Source organism: Peromyscus maniculatus, chromosome 5 (genome assembly GCF_049852395.1).
Source record: "Peromyscus maniculatus bairdii isolate BWxNUB_F1_BW_parent chromosome 5, HU_Pman_BW_mat_3.1, whole genome shotgun sequence".
NCBI lineage: Eukaryota > Metazoa > Chordata > Mammalia > Rodentia > Cricetidae > Peromyscus > Peromyscus maniculatus.
Genome location: NC_134856.1, coordinates 102,652,000 through 102,674,156, shown reverse-complemented (window position 1 = coordinate 102,674,156; position 22,157 = coordinate 102,652,000). Strand labels below are relative to the sequence as shown.

The following is a 22,157-nucleotide window of genomic DNA, read 5'->3' as shown; positions in this document are numbered from 1 at the left end:
AAAGGGTCAACTGGATAGTTTTACATCAACTTGTTACAAACCAGAATCAGTTGGGAAGACGGTACTTTAATTGAGAAAATGCCCCCTCCCCAAGTTGGGATGTAGACAAGCCTGTGGTGCCTTTTCTTTATTGATTATTGATGTGGGAAAGACTAGCTCACTCTAACTATAAGAAAGGTCGGGCAAGCCATGGGAGCAAGCCAGTAAGCAGCACCTCTCTATAGCCTCTGCATCAGCTCCTCACTCCAGGTTCCTGCCCTGTATAGATGTAACCGTCTTATTAAATAAGAAACACAGAGCCAAATGCAGAGTTAAAAGCCCAAGAGGTCAGAGCAGTAGCTAAGAGCTGATACTAAAAACCCTTTTTTTACCCTTAGTTGCCGCTGTTGTCCTTCCCCTCCGAAAGAGACCTACTTCCTGTGTGTCTGTCTTTTTATTGATTTTCTGTTCTGCCTTCTCATTGGTTATAAACCCAACCACACGACCTCCTCGTCACTGCCTGTCTATACAGACCTCTAGTTCTCTATGGTTGGTATTGAGATTAAAGGCGTGTGTCTCCATGCTGGCTGTATCCGTGAACACACAGAGATCTGCTTGTCATGTGATCGGGATTAAAGATGTGTGCCACCACCACCTGGCTTCTGCTATGGCTTGCTATTAGCTCTGACCCCCAGGCAACTTTATTTATTAACATACAAATAAAATCACATTTCAGTACAAATAAAATATCACCATAGCCCTGTTTGAGTTCCTGTCCTAACTTCCCTCAGTGATAACTGTGCTCTGGAACTGTAATTTGAAATAAACTCTTTGTCCCCAAACTTTCTTTTGGTCATGGTGTTTTATCACAGCAATAAAACCCTAAGATACATGGGGTATTTTATATGGTAATCCGGGCTTTACACTACCATAGAGAGAGAGCTAAAGGAGAGACATGAAAGGCAGAGAAGCCATCATCCAAGATCTGGCCTGAAATGCTAAATCCAGGAGTTCCTAAGGAGGTCTATGCACCTCCTGAAGTCTCATTTGCTCAGGTACCTAGATACAGTGCCACCTCAACAGGATGAAAACCCCTGTTCCTTTTCAGCCTGGGATGTCTGGCTGGCCTGGGATAAGGAAACCTAGGTGGGACAGGTAGAGATGTTGAGTTCATATAGAAGAGAGTCATCCAGCCAGCAGACTTTAGGTGGGAAGATGGTGTGTGGGAAAGGCCCTAGCATAGATGCATCCTTCACTACTTGTGGTTCCTAGTTGGCAAGTTATTTTACCTCTTGGGTTCTTTGCCTGATAGTACCGAACAAAGTAACAGTTATTAAATGTTTCTCACATCATCAGAAGCACAGTGAACACTCAGTTAATGCTGTTCTTGCACCTCCAGTTATAAACAGGTAACAGTTACTGAAATTTGTAATTATATAATAACTGGACATACTTATAGGATAGTGTGTAAAGTTTCAATCCATGTAATGCTTCAATCCATGTACGGTTTGATACATATACATTTCAATACAGATTTATTTGAGGGCTGTCTGCTCTGCAAGCTCTTGAATATTTTCATGCAAATGGCTTTGGTGGAGCTTACATTGCTTGATGTCCACACTTCTTTTAATCTACAATAGCAAAAGTCTTACGATGGCCACGTGAAGACATGTCTGCCCCTTTGAGCCCGGGCATGGTGATCCCCTGTGGCTGTGAATGGAGATGATGCCTCCACTTCCAGGTCTCACCCATTGTAGGAAACAGGTCTGTGCTACCCTTCTGCTGTCTCCTTCCTGATGGCTGGATTGGGGCATGTTGCTGAGATCTGTTTTAGATCACAAGTTGACAGCCGTAGATGAAAGGCAGGAGAGGAAAAAATCTGAAGGAACCCGGCTCCTTTCCCACTGGACTGAAGGTTCAGTCAGGATGACGTGGACTCACACCATGAGGGAAAGAGAAATAAACTGTATCTGCTTGCACCGCCCTGACGTCTATTCTGCTGTGCAGCAGCTTGGCTTGCTTTCTAATTTGTGCCATTGGATTCAGAACCTCCTACATAATTCCCCAATTATGCTATTAAGACATCTTCTTGTAGGGGTGTGAAAGTGAGCTTGAGGCAGATTTCAAGTCAGGAAGGCCAAGATCACACGCAGCTGGCTAATTTTAGTCCAAAAGACAGGGCTTGAAAGTGGTGGGTAAGCCCCACAAGGGTAAGGGTGGGGAGAGGCCTAGATGTCAGGCCGCAGCTGAAATAGTCCACAGGAAAAGCAGCTGTCCCTGTAGAGAAGCAGGTAACTTGCCCCAGTTGACAGGAGAGATGAGGAGAAATGCTTCAGATGCAGAAGGTAGTGACGCTTCTTGGCTTTCATGAGCACTGCTAGTATTAAAGGCAAACAAAACTGACGGATGGAGCAATACTTCCCGCAGCCGACGCCAGGGTGATCGCTTGTGTTTAGCAGACCTGCACGTGTGCTTTCATCGATAATCATAATTTAAAGATTCTAAGCTATAAAAGCATCATGCTGAAATATGTTTCTGCCTTCAGCGCGGGGCTGGCTTCACAGACACAAAGAACTAGCGGGTCCTACCACCGTAGTTGGGGGTCCCAGCATGCGTGTTGATTGCAGCGTTTATGGCATCACAAACTCATCAGTTGTGTAGATGTCCTTTCCATGGACTGTGAGGCACTGTGAATTATTTGTCTTTGTACTTCCTGCTCTTAGGATAGCCAATAAATATTTAAATGAACCTAGTCCAGCCTTCTCACTTTGCAGTGAATCTTTCAAAGTCAGAATTAATTAATTGTAGGGAAATGCTACTGCTTGTTTGTCTTGTAAGATGAAAGGTTTATTTTTCCTAAGCCCTAGGGAGTAAAGCAAACTGTTTATTAGGAGCCTTGTAACCCAGATCTATATAAGCACATAAACACACATACATAAAACACATAAATATATGCATGAAATACATGCTTAGATATACAAAATCACAAAAACACACAATACAGAACATACATAAACTATACACACAACACACACACACACACACACACACACACACACACACACACAAACCAACATAATGTTACATATTAAAACTTCATGTGACCGATGAATAATTGTCTGAAATCTAAAGCAGTCCTGAATATGGCATGCACAAACATGTGACATACACTTATATTAAAAGGATTGCTGGAGATAGAGATGCCTCAGTCAGTAAAGTGATGGCTGCACAAGGATGTAGACCTGAGTTCAAATCTCCAGCACTGACATAAAATGTCAGGCATGGAAGTACATGCCCATAATTCCAGCACTTTGGTGTTATAGACAAAAGAGTCCTGGGATTTGTCAGCCAGACAGTCTGGCTAATCAGTGAGCTCCAGGTTCAGAAAGAGACTGCATCCAAAAAGCATAAGGTAGAGAAACAGTTGAGGAAGACACCTGGTGTCCAGCTCTGCTCTCCATATGCATATTACCCGCAGGAATACACATGCATGCATATATATACACCCACATGAACACATACATCATTATTGGATGATTATCACATGAAATTTCAGTTTAGCTGTGCATTATTCATTTTTCTTTGCTAAATTTGCCAACTCTTACATAAACACATTCAAAGATCAGCAGAAACATAAATTTATGAACTCCAATATAGACATAAATACACACTCAGAGTGTAGATTTCCCTAACAGACCTGCCATTACCCAAGTAGTCATTAGAATATCAGTTCCTTCTTCATCTCAGAGAGCTGGGAAGATTCCAAGTGGGACAAGGGGTGTAGGGGAGGATGTGTTTTGAAAGTGATGCAGAACCCTGAGTCTCTGCTCACTGTGAACCTAAGGGGTGGAGGGAAAGAGCCCAATTCTGCAGTGACATGAATACTAACAAAAATACTTTAACTAACACACACACACACACACACACACACACACACACACACACACACACACACACCACAGCATCTGCAATCACAGGCATTAATAGGAACAATTTCCTCCACATGATTTTGTAAAGAGATTCAGATTCCATCCAGCAAGGAGCTTCATTCCCTAAAAACCAGATGTGAAGTTTACAAATACCCTTGGCAGTAAATGATGGTGTATTTATTAGTCAATGTTTTCTAGAGGAACAGAACCAATGCATGAATATATCTCTCTGTGTGTGCATATAGAATATGGCAGATATTCTTTATCTGAATTTATTATGTTTGTTTATGTTAAAACAGCAGTAATAACTTAATCATACCTGCGAGGTTGGAAACCCAGTAATTGCTCCATCCACAAGGCTAGGTGCCTCAGCAGTCTGCTCTGGCGCTGAAAGTCTGGAAGGTCCCTGGAAAGCTGATGGCCTTTACTCTGGGATGGAAGCACTGGTTCTGTCATCAAAGGAAACAGCAGCAACAACTAAATCAACTCGGCAGCAAGAGGGAGTCTAAATGAGCCTAGAGGGTATTGTCCTGTCTCTTCTCCCCTATCCTTTTATCTGGGCTGCTACCAGAAGGGGCAACCCAGACTCAGGGTGGGTCTTCCCAATCAACTGAGACAATCAGGACAGTGTTTCTGTTGAGACTCCCTACTCATGTGATTCTCATTTGCAGTGAGTTGGCATTAAAATCAACCATAATAGATGGAAGGTGTTAGTTTAACATCCCACTTCTCTTTACAGTGCCACCAACCCCTAACTTAGAAATCTTCTGTGGATTCTTGACTTTGCTTTCTTTACTGGCCCTTACCTCATGATCATTGCACACCTGCCAATATCCATTGAGAGCACATCAAAAGTTCTTAGACATGCTTTTGCTAAACTGCTTTTGGTCCTTGGTCATTCTTGGCCTTCTCACCATCTCTCACCTGAATGTGGACCTCAGTGCCACTGCCTCACTCAAAATCTATCAAATAATTCATCTCCTGTGAAGTTTCTAGAATGATGCATTCTACCATCAGAACTCAGGCTGTGGCTCCCATCTTCTTGCCTTAGGCGGTCAGCTTGGTAAATGAATTATTTTTCCCACAAACACACAGCCACTTCTGTAGTTCATCCTTTCTCACACCATTCTCTATGCATTAAGCATTCTGCTCCTCCCCTGACTAGTGAATTAATTATCCTTCAGATCTACTTCAAATATACTCTCCAACCTCATCTCTCACTGCCTTCCACTCATGTAGAATTAATCACTCCTCCTCTGTGCACCCATGGCATTTTGCATAAACTGCTTTCGCTCTTATCATCATAGTTATTTACTGACATTTTCGAGCCTCTCAACAAACTTGTGAGCCCTTCTGGGGCAGGGTTAACTCTTATTCTTATGTATAGACTGCCTGGACTTCCATTATTCAAGATAGTGTGTGCCACTTAGAAAGTGATGTTGGCAGGGCGGTGGTGGCACATGCCTTTAGTCCCAGCACTTGGGAGGCAGAGGCAGGCGGATCTCTCTGAGTTCGAGGCCAGCCTGGTCTACAGAGTGAGTTCCAGGAAAGGTGCAAAGCAACACAGGGAACCTCTGTCTTGAAAAACCAAAAAAAAAAAAAAAGTGATATTGTTAGTAGACTGTTACTGCTGGCATTTTGCACTAGAGTTTTTCAAAGAGATCAGCATTCAAATCCAGAAAAAAAAATCTATTTACTAGCTCTAAATTTGTAATTATTCTGTGGTAGGAAGAAGAATCCCTCCCCAAGATATTCACAACTTTATTTCTGGAGACTGAGAATATATTGCATGGATGTAAGAGAAAAATAATAATCAGTCAACTTTTAGCTTCAAGAGTATACCCTGAATTATCCAGGTGCACCAATATAGAGTCATTCTTATTGATCATTGTGAAATTAATTCCAAATCCCTTGCAGATACCCAAATCTATGGATTATCAAGCCCCTTACATAAAAGTGCTTAGTGTTTGCATATAATTTATTATGTATTCACTTATATTTTAAATCACCTCTAGACTATGTAATTTCTAACACAATGCCAATGCTACACAAATTGTTGTCATAATTGTGTGTTTAAGGAATAACAATAGGATTGTATTTCAGATTTTTTTTTTAGTCTAAGGTAGGTTGAATACATAGATACAGAATCTATATTGATACAAAGGGCTAACTGTAATATTAAAGGACTATGGATATCCCAAGTTCCTGTGAAAATCCAAAAATCTCTTAATTGTGGGCTTCTGTAAATTGTTTTAAAAAGCTTTATACTTCTTGTTCCAAGAAGGAAAAATCAGGGTATAAGCACAGCCAAATCAAAGAAGAAAACAAACTCCAAGAATGTAAGTTGATTTGTAGCTCAGCACCCTGCACCTGGGATTCACTCACCATCTTCAGAGCCCCGAATGACTAGTGCATTCCATCTTTCTGGGTCTGCCATTAAGAGCACACATAGTACAGCCCATAGATTCATGCCTGCTCCACCTCAACAACTTCCTTTTTCCTGGGTGATAATCTCACAGTCTTAGGATCTCCAATGTGCTAAGGTCTTGTGCTGAATAGTTTTTATGTTAACTTGACACAAGTTAAAGTCATCCGAGAGGAGGGAAGCTCAATTGAGAAAATGCCTCCATGAGACTAGACTGTAGGCAAGCCTGTGGGGCATTTTTCTTAATTAGTAATTGATGTGGAGGGCAGCCCATTGTGTGTGGTGCCATCCCTGGGATGATGGTCCAGGGTTTTATAATAAAGTAAGCTAAGCAAGCCATGAAGCAGCATTATTTCATGGCTTCTGCATCAGCTCCTGCTTCCAGGTTCCCTCTTGCTTGAATTCCTACCCTGACTTGCTCCAGTGATAAACAGTGATGTGGAAGTATAAGCCAACTAAAACTTACTGTTCCCAGTTCACTTTTGGTCATGGATATTTCATCACTGCAGCAGTAATCCTAACTAAGACAAGTTGTTACCAGGAGTGGGGTATTACAGTGACAGACTTGGGCTTGTTTGGGGAGGATTGTGGAAGGGCTTTAGAACTTTGGGAGAGAAGAGCCATTGAGTGTTGAGGGCTCAGTGGACTGTTTTGTTGAAGATAAAAATGTTAAGAGCAGACAACGGAGGCCACGGTTGTGAAGTTTCAGAGGGAAGCAAAGACTCTACCAGGCCATTTGTATGAAGAATCTGTTATTCTAGCCAGCTAGAGCTGAAGAATTAAGCTGTGATTAACAAGAGACAGCAACCATTAAAGTAAAACCTTTATTTTACTAAGACAATTGATGTTGTTTAGCTGAAGCTGAGAAATTAGAGGTGATTATGAAGAGACCAGTATCATTTAGCTAAATCTGGGAAATGCTCCTGAGAGTCAGCACACAGAAGTTCTCTTCCAGACTTGTTGATATTGGATGTTGCATTATTTATACTCTTGGAAATTTGAGTTTGCTTTGATCTGATTGTGACTGTGCCCTGGTTCTTCCCTCTTAAAGTAAGAAAGAATTTAACTTAACTTTTATTTTTTACAGGAGCCCACAGTTGAAAGATTTTGAACTTTTTAAAAGAAATTTTAGATTTTTAAAGAGACTGGATATTTTAAAGAAACTGACCTTTTAATGTGTTTGAGTTTTTACAATTTGTCAAGACTGTGGGACTGTTAACGATATTTATGTTTTTAATACTATATCTTGAGGATGAAGGAGAAAAAACAGGTTGTGTCCTAACAGGGTTTCAAGCTGACAAGTGGTCAATTGTGCTGGATAGTTTTTATGCTGACTTGACACAAGCTGAAGTTATCTGAGGGGAGGGAGCCTCAATTAAGAAGATGCCTCCATAAGACTGGGCTGTAGACAAGCCTGTAAGGTGTTTCTTAATTAGTGATTGATAAGGGGGAATCCAGCATGTTGTGAGTGGTGCCATCCCTGGCTGATGGGCCTGGGTTTTATTAGAAAGTAGGCTGAGCAATCCATGAAGAGCAAGCCAATGAGCAACATTCCTCCATGGCCTCTGTATCAGCTCCTGCTTCCATATTCCTGCCCTGCTTGGGTCATGTCCTCACTCATTCCACTGATGAACAATGATGTAGAAGTAAACCAAATAAACCCTTTCCTCCCCAGTTTGATTTGGTCATGGTGTTCCATCACAGCAGTAGTAACCCTAACTAAGACAGGTCTCCACACACTACTCCTTCACAAATGGGCTCCTCGTATCTCTAACCCTGATATGTGGGGCCAAACCTCATCCACTTTCCATGGCCCCTTCAATCCTGGGGTTTCCACTGCAGCTGAAGTTGTACCTTCACCAGCAATGTCTCCTGGCCTTTCATGATACCAAGCCTCAGCTTCTCTCCATGATCTCTTCAAACCTTCAAAGCCAATTCCATGTGGGATACTTACACATCACCAAGTTCAGCTGCCAGCACAAGACACTACCTTGGTGCCTTCAGGACCACAGATTCTGTGTGCAGACCTCAGCTGAGGAAATACTTCACATAGGATTTTACTTCAATGATGCTGGTCTCTTCTTAACCACAGGTGACCCAGCCCTGGCTAACTAGCACCAATTGTCCCAGTAAAGCAAATGTTTCACTTTAGTGTCACCGATGATTCTTCATCCCCAGCTGCCCAGAAACTACAGGTTCTTCGTCCATACTGTCACACGCACAGCCCTGATAGAGTGTTTGCTTCCCTCTGAAAGTTCACAAGTCATGCCTCAACTCTCTGCATTGCTCTCAACAAGTTCATCTCTCAAGTTCCCATAGAACAGCCCAACAGCCCGTTAAGTTCAAAACACTCAGTGGCCTTTCCAGCCCAAAGTTTCAAAGTCCGTCCAAAACCCTCCCCCAGAAGAACACGGTCAGCTCTGTCACTGCAATACCTCACTTCCAGGACCACTTCTTGTTCTCCTTTGTTGCTTTGATGGACACCAGGACCAAACACTATTTGAGGAGGAAAGGGTTTACTATGGCTACCTAGGCCACCATGAAAGGAAGTCGGGGAAGGAACTCAAATCAGAAATCCAAAGTCAGGAACTGAAGCAGGGGCCACTGAGAAACATTTCTTACTGACTTATTCTCCATGACTTGTTCAGTTTGCTTTCCTGTACAACATAGGAATACCTACTTAGGGGCACCACCACCCACAGTGAGCTGGACTCTCCCACAACAATCAAGAAAATGCCCCACAGAGTTGCCTACAGGCCATCTGAGGGACACAATTCCTCAACTAAAATGCTCCCATCTCAGATTCCTCAAGATTGTGTCAAGTTGAAAAATATGAAGCGGCAAAGCACAGACATCTAAGAGAGTCCTTGTTTTTGCTCCCCATTTTCAACTGCAGAAGCCCTACCTCATAGAGGTCAGAACTTCACAGGCCTATATCTTGGGGCAATGAGAGATCTTTGACGAACCACCAGGAAGATATATATATTACTTCGGTTGCATTTACATTTCTGTTACCATTTCTTATTCATCTGTCCCACTCCTGGAACGTGTTTTCAGGGCTTATCATTTGGTATTGGATGGCCAATTGGTGTGCTCTTCCCTGGGCTAGACTATTCTTGTGCTCCTAGCATTCCTTAGCTGTCTGTAATACCCTATTTAGAGTTAAGGCCTCATGAGCTTTCTGCTTTCCCTGTTGATGTGTTTTTTTTGTGCCATTCTTGTTCAGGTCATGTCTGGGCAGCTGTGTCGGTTAAAACTGATCTTTGACATTTCTAGGAGACCCAATCTCTCTCTCTCTCTCTCTCTCTCTCTCTCTCTCTCTCTCTCTCTCTCTCTCTCTCTCTCACACACACACACACACACTAGGTATGGGAGCTGTGTTGTAGATGTATTAGTTGGGATGTGGCTCCACAACTCTGCAGTTTGACTGGTGTAGTTTTCTGTAATGGTTTCTGTCTGTTGCAAAGAGAAGTTTCCCTGATGAGGGGTAAACACTACAATTATCTTTTCATATCTTCTTTACTAATTCATATGTTGATGGATATCGGTGCTGATTCCGTATCTTGGCTTTTGTAAACAGTGCTGCCGTAGACATGTATATGCAAGTACCTCTGTGGATGCTGACTTAGAGTCCTTACATACCCAGGAGTGGGATACTGCATCATATAGTGGTTCTGCTGCCACATTTTGTTGGCTTGAAAAAGTATCTCACTATGTAGGCCTGGCCTAGGTATCTATGTATCTTTGTCTGGCCTCAAACTGTCTTTGCCTCTCAAATGCTGGGGTTACAGGCATGCACCTCCATACAGAGATATGGTTTTCTGAAAAACTCCCATACTGATTTCCAAGTTTTATTTTTAGACATATCAGATCTGAACTTTGGATTGTGGGCACCACCACAATAGTTCTTTTGAGACACATTGCTGTGGAACGTGAAGGGGGGTTCTGGGCTCATATAATAATAGGAGACTGTTCATTTCCCAGAGAGCTCAAATTTGTTGCTACAGATACCTTCTCAAGCCCATGTTTACAATGGTCAAGGAAAAAGAGATATATCAATACTTAATTCTCACTCAGATACTAGCATACAGAATCATGACTGCACATCTGTAAGATGCCTTCAAGTCATGGGTAATCATATACTTATAACTCGTGGAATGAAAAGGCATTCATTGATTCTCAATAACTTTTCTTCTGCGAGCATTTTACTGGTGACAATTTGTCCCTTGTCTCTTAAGAAAGTTTAGAGTTTTGCATATGACATGCAGCAAAACTTTCATGACAGGAGAGGAGCTTGAAGCCTTCATTTCAGTGAGAGATACTGTGAAAGTTGAATAATAATGGGCCACATTATGATTATAGTTACTATTGCTCCACAGGAACTGAAATATGTGTACAGGGAAATAAGCTAGATTCCATTAGACAGTTTAACCATCATGTACTTGAGATACACTTAGAGTGCTTTGTCTTAATATGACTTCTGAGATTAAAAGTCTTTGTCAAAGTCAATGCCAACAGAAAACAGGTAAACATCTTGAAAGATGTATTTCATTACAGTTTACAAACTGGTTTAGGCATGGCTGTGATGGCCAGAGGCCACATTTATGTTATGATAAAGCTCACAAAAACCCTTAACTGAATGTTTAGCAGTGTGGTCAGCTCCCATTCCACCAGTTCACTTGTCTTCTAATAAAGCCATAGAAATCATTGTTAACTCCGGACTTTGCATCTTTTCTGATGGTCAGTCCCAGTCTCATTTGGAGGTGCCAAGGAAACAAGAAAAAGACCAAAAAAAAAAAAAAAAAAAAACTAAGGAAAAGAAGCAATGAGGGAAAAGAAATAGCTGTTTGTTATGCTCACATTGGAAAGTGTTAACAGCATTGGAAGCTCTTTCTTAGTGAAACAGTATATTGGTTGCTTTGCTATGACAACATATGTAATAGAAATAATTTAATAAAGAATTTATTTTGACTCCTTATTTTTTCCATGGAGTTAGCATAGTGGTGGGAATATGTGGTAAGTGTTTCTCACATCTTGGTGAATCAGAAATCAGAACACTGAAACGGGACAAGACATGGGTCTGGGCTATAATGCTGCTCTTTGGAACCCACTTCCAAGAGTCTCCCTCCACAGCCTCCCCAAACAGTGACACCAGATAGGGTAATAAAGCACATGAATCTGCAGGGATCATTTCAGGCTTAAGCCATAACACACAGAAAGGAAGACGGGTCCATTAACCTTTGGAATGATTGCGTTCATCACTGTGTTAGTTACTTCTATGTTGTTGTGATAATACATCATACCCAAAAGTGACCAATGGACAAAGAGGTTTATTTTGGCTTACACTTCCAGAAGGAAGTTCCATAAATGCAGGGGAGACAAGGCAGCAGGTGGCTGAAGCAAGAAGCTGGAACGGTCACATCTTCAACCACACTCAGGAAGCAGAGTGAACTGGGAGTGGGATAGGCTATAACTTCTTTTTATTTTTTAACATAATTTCTCTATTGATTCTTTGGGAGTTTCACATCATGTACTCTAATTCCACTCACCTTCCATTCTGCCCCCCATATCCTCCCCTTACCCCTGCAAGAGCCTCCAGAAGAAAATTTAAAAAATCAAAACAAAACAAAGCAAACAAAAACAAAAAGAACAAAACAAACCCATAAAACTCTCTTCACTTCCCCTTCTTTCCTGTCCCTCGAATACTTCATTCATCCTGGTGGCCCTGGGGCCTTGGTGTGTCAGCAAATGTTCACTACAATGAGTCACTGGTCTGGTTCAAGGTCTCTGGTTTCTGGTACACCATCATCACTGGATCCTCATCAGAACTCCTCTGGGATATTCCACAGCCACCCCAAGTCATAGAGACCCTGTGGGTATTGTCCCACAGGACCAGTCCCTTCAGGAGCTCCAGCAGGTCCTAGATAGATGTTAGGGTGAGCCAACCCAAGGCTCAGCTGTGGGCTTGGGTAGTAGCTGAGCTGGCCACCCACCTCAGGTAAGGGGACAGAGCCAGCTCCCATGCCATCAGCCTATGCCATTAGTGTTGGCTCTCCCTTGCCTGTGTGAGGGATGGAGCTATCTCTCAGAGTACAGGGCCAGCTTTCCCATGAGGGTTGGGACCATCTCTCTTGCTGCAGTGAGAGGCAGGGCCAGCTTTCCCTTAGCCAGTGAAGGGCAGGGCTGGCTCCGCATGGCCCTCTGATTTCATCACTCGTGGTTCCTATGACCCCTTGAGGTGATACAGGACCACAACTGGACCACAGATCCAGACATGGCCCTCGGCAGCAGCTTGGGCCCAGATGATATCCTGGCTCCAGGTGGAAGCACTGGCCTCTCAGATCAGTATGGCACCCCAGCTGCAGAGGACCCTACTACTCATCAGCAGCTGGGTCTGGATGTCATCATTGCCCAGGTAGCAGTGCAGGCCACTCAAATCGGCATGGCCTCAGTGCCAGTGTGGGCCTCAGACATCAACATAGCCCCAGAGCTTGAGTGTTCTTATGATCTTTGATGGTAACAGGAGCCTCAGACACTAACAAAGACCCTGGCTGCAGTATGGCCATAGACCTAAACATGGCTCTCAACTGCAGCTCTGACCCAGATATCACCATGGCATTGGGTAGTAATGCAGGCCACTCAGATATGCATGGCCCCAGCTGCATCATGGTCCTTGGGCACCAACATGGGCTCAGGTGGCTGACCTGACCCTGGGCATCCTTATGGCTCTCAGTGTCAATAGGAACCACATATATTAACCCAGATCCTGGCCACTACAGGGCCACAGACCCAGACATGGCCCTCGGCAGCAGATCTACCTGGATGACATCCTGGCTCCAAGTGGAAGCATCAGGCACTCAGATCCAGGTGGCTCTGGCAGCAGCATGGCCACTGGGCCAACACAACCCCAGGTTTCAGCACAGACACCAGGTTTCCATGTAGCCTTTGGTTACAACATGGGCCATGTACTTCAATACAGACTCCAGCTGCAGTAGGACCACAGACCCAGACATGGTCTTTGGCAGCAGCCTGGGCCTGGATGTCACCACCGCCCCAGGTTGCGGGAGGAGGATACCCTGATTGGCACAGCCCCAGCATTAGCATGGCTCCTGGACACCAACATAACCCAGGGTGGTGGCCCAGACCCCTGGAATCAGCATGGCTCTCAATGGCAATAAGAGCCACAGACATCAACACAGACCTTGGCTACAGTAGGGCCATGGATCCAGACATGGCCACTAGCTGTAGACCTGGCCTGGACATCACCATGATGCTGGGTAGTAATATATGCCACTCACCTCTGTATGGCCCCAGCTGCAGCATGGCCCTTGGGCACCAACATGGTCCCAGGTGGCTGATCAGACCCCAGGCAACCACTCGGCTTTTGGATGCAACAGGAGCCACAGACATTGACTGAGACCCTGGCTGCTGTAGAGCTACTGACCCAGATATGGCCCTGGGCAGCAACCTGGGCCTGGACAACACCATGGCCCCAGGTGGCAGCACAGGTCACCAGACAAGTGTGGCTCTAATGGTGGCATGGCCCTCAGACACCAACAAGGCCACAGGTTGCAGTCCAGACCCCAGGCTTCTGTGTGGCCTTTGGTGGCAATATGGGCCATGGACATTAGCATGGGCCTGTCTGCTGTAGGGCTATGGACCCAGGCATGGTCCCTGGTAACAGTTCAGATGACACTATGGCCCTGGGTAGCAGTACAGGCCAACCAGATCAACGTGGCTCTGGCGATGGCCCCTGAACACCAACACGGCCACAGGTGACAGCTCAGACACTGGGCATCTTTGTGGCCTTTGGTGGCAGCATGGGTTACAGACATCCACACAGACCCTGGCTGTGGTTGGACCAGGGACTCAGACATGGCCCTTGGTGGTAGCCCAACCAAGATATCACCATGGTCTCAGGTGACAAGCAGACCTCCCACATCAGCCTACTCCTCACCGCCTTCATTTTTTTCCTTTCTGCCTTTTTCTACAGCACATGAACCATTCTGCTTCTCTTTCTCTCTCATTTCTCCACCACATATTTGCTCCTCATAAAGGAATGCACCAGCCAGGTGTCTTCCTGGCAGCCCAGTCCTTGAGGACCCTGGCTGGCCTGTGGCTGGCTAGCTCCTTCCTGAACAGAACTGCTGAGGCTATACGTTCTTACAGTCCATTCTCAGTGTCATACTTTTTCCATCAAGGCTCCGTATCCAAAAGGTTCCACAACATTCAGAACAGCACTTTCAATCAGAGACTAAGTGTTCAAATATGTGAGTCTATGGGGGGGGGGTGAGTCATTCAAACCACCACAATCACTATATCCAGACAGACACACACATGCATGTCTGACTGGGGGGTGAGGGAGGTTAAATGATTTGACACGGTGATAGAGCCAGCCATGGATTCGAGCAAGGATACCAGGCCTGTCTGAAATGCAAACCCACAGCAAATGTCATCTGGGTAACTGGACACTGAACAGTCACAGGTACCTACACTGCCGTATGGGGAGCTAGAGTATTCGGGGATCTTTCCATTGACACTGTGGCTTCACTCACAATGCACGTGGTTCTGTGTGTGTCTGTAAGAAAAGATGATGGCTGATTGTGGGAGGAAATAGAGTATCGGAAATGGAGTCATGACTCGTACTTCTGCCTGCCTGCCTCTTTCACTTAACACACTCATTTCCACTAGATACTTCTGTACCATCAAGCATATGACATTGCTAGTTAAGTTTTGGCTCCACCTTCCTGGCAATCATTCCCTGGTGGTTCCACGTAGCATGAGATTGGGGTAAGAGGCATTGCTGAGATTCCATGTCTCAGCACACATCTGTATGTTACAACTACTATTACCCCACAAGTAAGAAACATATGTGGAAAGGTATAAAGAAACTCGACAATTCAGAAATCATAACAAATCAACAACTGTATATTATAGACCTGAAAATGACTTAAAATGTAGGAAAGAAGGCTACTGATGGTTCTTTTCCTGGGACTTCTTGAGTTGGTTTTCAAAGAAAAGATGAAAATTTTGAATAGCACAATGAATCTCAGGCATTTTCTTCAGTATGTATATATCATTTTTCATCAGTCCTGGAAACCTAAAACAAAAACATATGGGAGATTGAAAATTTTTTATACTATTTGTTATTTTATTTTATTTTATTTTGTGTGTGTGTGCGCATGTGTGCGTGTGTGCGTGCGTGCGTGTGCGTGTGTGTGTGTGTGTGTGTGTGTGTGTGTGTGTGTGTGTGTGTGTATGTGTGTGTGTGTGTGTGTGTGTGTGTGTGTGTGTGTGTGTAAGTCAGAAGTCAGCTTATGGGAGTCAGCCCCTCCACAATATGATGCCAGGAACTGAACTAAGGTCATCAAGTTTGGCATCAAGTTTCTTTACCTGCTGAACCATCTTGCTGGCCCATAGTTTTTTGTTTGTTTGTTTTTTTAACAAAAAGTGAATCACCAACAATGTTACTTTTAGTCATCATATCTGAGATTTGATGATGCTAATTTCAGGTGTGTGTGTACAACTGTCCAAATCTACTCTTACAAGTATGTTACAAAAAGTGTATTTTCTTATGCCCACCAGAAAATAGTTTCTTTAGAAAAGTTTATCATATTTCTGATTAAATCTTGGGTTCAGAATTTTATGTCTTTGTTATATTTTCCAACAGGCTGTGATAGTATTGTCTGTGATAGTATTGCAGAGAGGCTACATATTTTTATTATTATCCATAACTGCCATACCAAATTCTCCCATTTCTGTTGATTCCTATGGTTCTTCCAAAGTGCTCATAGAGTTTATGAAAACACTGGTTCTCTTACTCCGATGGTCAATTTGTACTTATTTTTTCTATCAAGTGACATTGCCCTGCACTTGCAGAAGGAAGTTTGCTATCAGAAGCCATTGAGGTGTACATGGTCCACGCTTAACTCTGGTAAGTTGCCCTTATTATTTCAGTGTGAAATATAATATCAAGTATCGCTTTTTAATCATGTGACCCAGATAGATGATTGTTTCTCATTTTTTTTTCAATTTATCAAACTTTGACATCAAGAATTAATAGGACATTGGGAGAGACAGCTCAACGGGTAAAGTCCTTTCTGGCCAGGCATGAGGACCCATGCTTAAATCCTCAGAACTCATGTAAATCCAGGGGTAGTAGTGTGCACCTGGAATCCTAGTACTCCTATAGCAGGATGGGAGGCCAGAAAGACAGATCCTCAAAAACTCAGGTCAGCTAGCCTGTACTGCAGTAGTAAATAACAAAGAGACCCTGTCTCGAACCAACGAGGTGGAGGCAAATAGTGAGTCTTCTAAAAGCAGTAAGGTGAAGGTGGGACAGCCTCAAGACAGAGTGCTATCAGTACAAGCTCATCAACATGTAGAAGCTACCAAAAGTGCTTTCATCCCTCTGCTAAGGAAAAAAAAAGACAGAGTTCAAGGTTGTTTGTTTGTTTGTTTTCTTGCTGCTACCATGTGGTCTCACAGTTTCACCTTATTCTGGTTTTCCTTGAATTCAAAGAGGATTGCCAAGGAGTTTGCCTTGGCAGAAGGATTCTGGGATTGGTGGGCTCTCCCAGGTGGCTGTCTCTGAAAGAGTGTGTCATGTTCTCTTTTACTGTTCCTCCTGACACGGAGCTGGAGTGCCCAAGGATACCATCAAGTCACATGCTCTGACATTTGAAATGCTTAGGGACCACATTGATTTGTTTGTTTGTTCTCTGTCTCCAGAAGAAACATTAAACAGCAAGCAAGCATCATTCCCAGACACAGAGAGTGCTCAAAGGAGTTTTGCATGCATTTCATGGTCTCTCTGGGAAGCAGTATGAGGTTTGGAAAAGCTGCTACAGTTTATTAATTCCATTTGTTTTCAAAGATAATGGTGGGTTTTATTTTGGTTTTGTTTTTTTCATGGCAATGCTAAAGAGCCTAGCCCACAAAGAAAGGTTTGCCAGTGTTTTCCCATGGCTACCACAATTGTGAGTGTTTGCTTGTCATGTCCTGTTTAACCCAATTTCTGGGACATATTATTTGACATATAAAGTGGGTGTTGGCTATATTTCCACTGTAAATTATACTTTTATCCATTAAAAAAAACTTCTTTATTTCATGCTTTTGCATCAGATTCTACATATTTCTACCTCTAGCTTTTTGCATATTTGTGTTTCTTTAGTCAATCTCCGACTCACTCATTTATCCAAAACTTCCTAGTTATTTGCTATTAGATGTATTTCTTGTTTCAAAAAAAGTCTTATATGGTCTAAGGACCTTTGTCTGTAGTAGAGTATTATCTGTGCTCTGCCTGTGACCTCCTTCTTGTCACCTTCAGGAAATGTAACTTTTTCTTTTCCACAGTAATAGGTGCTTCTTAGTATTGATATATATTGATATATTTATATTCCTTTTTTATTTTAGCCTTGTCAAAAATTAAAATTCTTTCTTTTGCAAATTTAAGGTTCTGTTTCTGGCTTATGAATTTCAACTTCCATTACTCGTTTTCTTGTTAAAAAGCATGAACAATGAATCTTTAATTTTTATGAAGTATTTTTTTGTTTTAACTAAAATGATGTTTTTTTAAAATATGGGAACCAGAGATGTGTGTAACTACAATTCCAGTAGTCATACACACACACATACACACACACACACACACACACACACACACACACACACACACACACACACACTCACCAGCAATCCTAAATTGGAAAGTTACAAAATACCAAAGGCAACAGTAGGTAGAGGAAGAAGAGCTTTTTAGAACCTCAGGAGCCAGATTGCCTCTCCCTGCTCCCCTGCTTGTGCGCACCCTGGAGTCCATCTTACCAGGCAAAGAAGCCTTTGTCCCCACCACCCTGTCCCGTTCCAAAGTCCCGAGGTCCCCACCTCGGACCTGGTAGCCACCCTGATCATATCCTCCTTTGCTACATTGATTATTTCCATAGTTACCCCAATATGAGACCCTCCTGGTCCCCTTCCTGGCCGTCTAGTTGAGGAGCTTTACCTGGGTTGCACTCATTTCTCCAAGAGCAGTTCGTGTTCTCACACAAGGTTTGGGTCCCTTCCAAGACCCAGCTCATTGATGTCTGCCACCTCTGCCCCCTCCACTGGAGAATCCTCCCTGGCTACCACCACCACCACCATGCTACCCTCTCCACAGCCTCCACAGCCAATTAGTCCTCCTCCCTTCATCCTCCACAACCATTGCCACCACCCCAACTGAAGTCTGCCCTGCGGGTACCAAACGGAACTTTTGATAGGATTCCTAGAGAGTTTTTTTTTTTTTCTATGAAATCACCTGATTGCCCAGTTAGCAGAAGGTGGGTCATCAAATGTAATTGTTACCTCACCCTTCAGCATGACAGTTCCCTGTCTGAAAGCAAATTAATCATAGGCTGTCCAGTTATCTTATTTGTCTTAATAATTTCAAACTGTCAGACATATTAATCAGCCACAGACTCAGTTTTAACATCCTCACCCAGGCCTTGCACACAGAGGGTATTGATGTCTGAATTATCCTGCCTGTTTGGAATTGTGATGTGGTCCTTGATTCAGAGTCCCACCAAATTTATTGAAGCCACCCGGGTCACTTACATTCATGCCCTCTCCACCTCCACGGCCTTTGAGTTCATAGCCACCAATGCTGCGGGTATAGCTACCTCCATCACCCCAACCATGGCCCCCACTGTCCTGCTGGGCTCCCCTATAGCTACCACCATCACTCTGGTCCTGATAGCCAGAACTACCAATGCCACCATGAACAGAGGAATAATCTTGGCTACAGTTGCCTCTGCCACTTCTTTCTACAGGTGTTGCTGTCCTGGTTCTGCTGTCCACAACCCCAAGGAAGGTCATAGGAGCTTTGCTGCTGTTCACAGCTTTGTTGCTGTCCACCATAGTCAGATTGTTGGCCATAGCCTCCACTCTGAGACTGCTCACAGCCTCTTCTCTGAGAACGGCAACTGGAACTTTCCTGAGGTGCTGCTAGGAGCTGGCTGTTGGCCATAGGCAGGATAGGAGGACTGCTGGTCATAAGAAGATTGGGGAACACTGGCTGTTGCCATAGCCTCCAGTGGAACCATGTCCCAAGAGCCTGACTATCATAGCCTGTGTTCTATGTCTGTCCATAAGAAGAACCGTAGCTGCTCTGACTGCTAATAACCATTGTAACTCTACTTACTGGCCATAGGGCTGACTGCTCTGTTGGGAATAGCCCTGCCCAGGCTGGATAGGATAGGATGCATAGTTTTCAGCTACTTGATGGGTAGAGTTTGTTTGAAGCCACACCTGTGCACACACGCTCAGGCCACTGAGCTACAAAATTCCAGAGAACTGTGAGCCAGTGCAAGGAGGACTGAGCTATGAAGAGGCTTTGCTGTAACTTTACTATTTCCTCTTTACATGTGAAGTTCCGCTCCTGGTGATAGCCACTCTCGGTCATCCTTATTTGCATTTTGAATTTCCTCCTTGATTGTATTGCTTAGTAATTATTTTCAGTTTGCAAATAATTGTTTTTAGAAGCTGGTGTGTTGATAATGTGCCATTTTTGAGAAATTTGGTTAATATAATGATTCTTTTGGAATTATTGAAATCTGTTTTATAGCCTAAGAAATTGGTTTTTGAAAATATATTATGGATGATTTTAATAATTGTAACTCACAACAGCTAGCTAGTTTGAGATATGAGGTTATTAGTGACATTAATTTTTAAAATCCATTGTAATTTATTTTTCCATATTAAAGTATTCTATTAGATGCTATATTTTAAATCAACTCCTCCTGTTTCTAATAGGCTCTTCAATATTTTAATATTATGTGATTCTTGGATAGATTCAACATCACTTAAGACAATTTTTTATTATTGTAGTTGTCCAAAAATATAAAGCAACTCTTTATCGCATTTGGTACTTCTCTTTATTTCAGCTTTCTTTGATGATGATGATGATGATGATGATTACCATTCCTATCCTCTTTTTGTTTAGTGAACCTTCATTAACCTCATTGTTTTGTTGGCTTGTTTATATTTCTTTCCTTCCATCTTATTATTTTTAACTTTTCTCAATTTTGAGTTTCTAAAAAGTAATCACGTATATTGTGGTTTATTTAACTAAGATATATTTATTCATTTCTAATGCTTCAAGTTCATTTATTCACATTTGTTTTAATATGAAATTGATTTCATTCTAATTTATCATTTTATTTTAAAGTTTTAAACATTTCCCTTATCTTTCCTAGTTTATTATTCTGAATTTTTAAAACTTTTTTGTTGTTTTTTTTGTGTAAAGCATTTATCTAATTATTCTTTATTAATAAAAACTCAGGAGTCAAATATTGGGGTAAGAATCTGAATGATCAGAGAAGTGGCGGAGGAGCGACCAGTGACCTCCTCTCTCTCTCATTCCTCGATCCAAAAGGGCCAAGACCCTATCTCAACCCCACCCTACTACTTCCTGTGTCTATCTGTCCTCAGTCCTCAAAAACCTCAATGGTTAATTTTGTTCAGCTAATAGCAAGCTCCGCTCTCTGATTCAAAACACACTTTATTGGCAGTTTCAGGAGCATCAGGATGCAATCAAAGTATCACACAACGTTTGTGAATTTCACATCATGTACCCCTATCTCATTCATCTCCTGATCCTTCCATATCTGTCCTCTGCCGCTGCAACCTCTGCTACACAAAGAAGGCAAAAAAGAAAAATAATAAAAAATGAAAATGAGAAAAAAAAAAAACTCTACATGGAAGCTTGAAGTGTGTCACCCAGTATATCCTTTTGCCGAAATGGCATTGCTTGCAAATGTTCATTGTACTGAGTCTGTTCGAGGCCTCTGGCTTCTTCTACACCATCAACCTGGATCCTCATGGGGACTCTCCTCAGGTATCCTGTTGTTGCTCTGTGTCATGAAGATCTTACAGCTTTGTTTCTGCAGGACTGGCTGGCCCCTTCCCATGCTCCGGCAGTTCTTAGATGGGGTAGGTGTAGGGGTGAACCAACTCAAAGCCTTGGATCTGGGCCTGGGAGGTAGCTGAATTGCTCTCCTGCTCCCGGGCCACCAATGCTAGCTCTCCAGCTTTGCCCAGGCAAGGGGCAGAACTAGCTCTCCTGCCTATGGCAATTGGCAAGGTGGGAGGGTGGACCAGCTCTCCCTTAATCGCACCTTCAGGATCAGCTCTCCTGCACCCACACCACCCGGGCCAGCTTTCCAGCATCGCCCTAAGAGGGGCAGTGCCAAGTCACCTGAGTGCCAAAGACAACAAGGGGCAGGGCCAGCTCTCCCATTCTCACGCCTTCAGGGCCAGCTCTCCCACACTGCACAGGCAAGGGGCACGGCCAGTTAGCCCATACCAGGGGCGTCCACATGGCCTTTGGTGGTAATGTGGGCTGCAGACATCAACCCAGACCCTCTCTGCTGCAGGGCTGTGGACCCAAACATGACCTTTGGTGGCAGCACAGACCAGGACATCTCCATGCCCTCAGGTGTCAGCAATGGCTACTCACATCAGGCTGTTCCTCACCACCCTGGCATCTCCACTTCCATCGTGCTCAAACCACTCTGCTTCTCTTTCTCTCTACCTTCTCTCCACCACGTACTAGTTAATCTTAGTGGGGCCTGGCCCACCTACTCCCAGTGGCTGCCGACAGGGGGCCTCTCATGTTTCTCTCACTCCTGAATAGAAAGTGCTGGAAGCCAAATTTAAGTTGGTCCCCATGGCAACTTCTCCATAAGGTACGAGGCCTCTTTTTTTTGGGGAGGGGGGGGGCACGAATCAGTTCTACTTATCATTACTGCCTCTCTAGAGTTTGTCTCCATCATCCGACTCCAAGC

At 43.5% G+C, this 22,157-nt stretch overlaps 1 pseudogene; it reads right to left on the bottom strand.

Annotated features, from left to right (window-relative positions):
* Positions 1-13,182: 13,182 nt before the first annotated feature.
* On the bottom strand, positions 13,183-21,800 carry LOC102924355 (uncharacterized; annotated as a pseudogene).
* Positions 21,801-22,157: the final 357 nt, after the last annotated feature.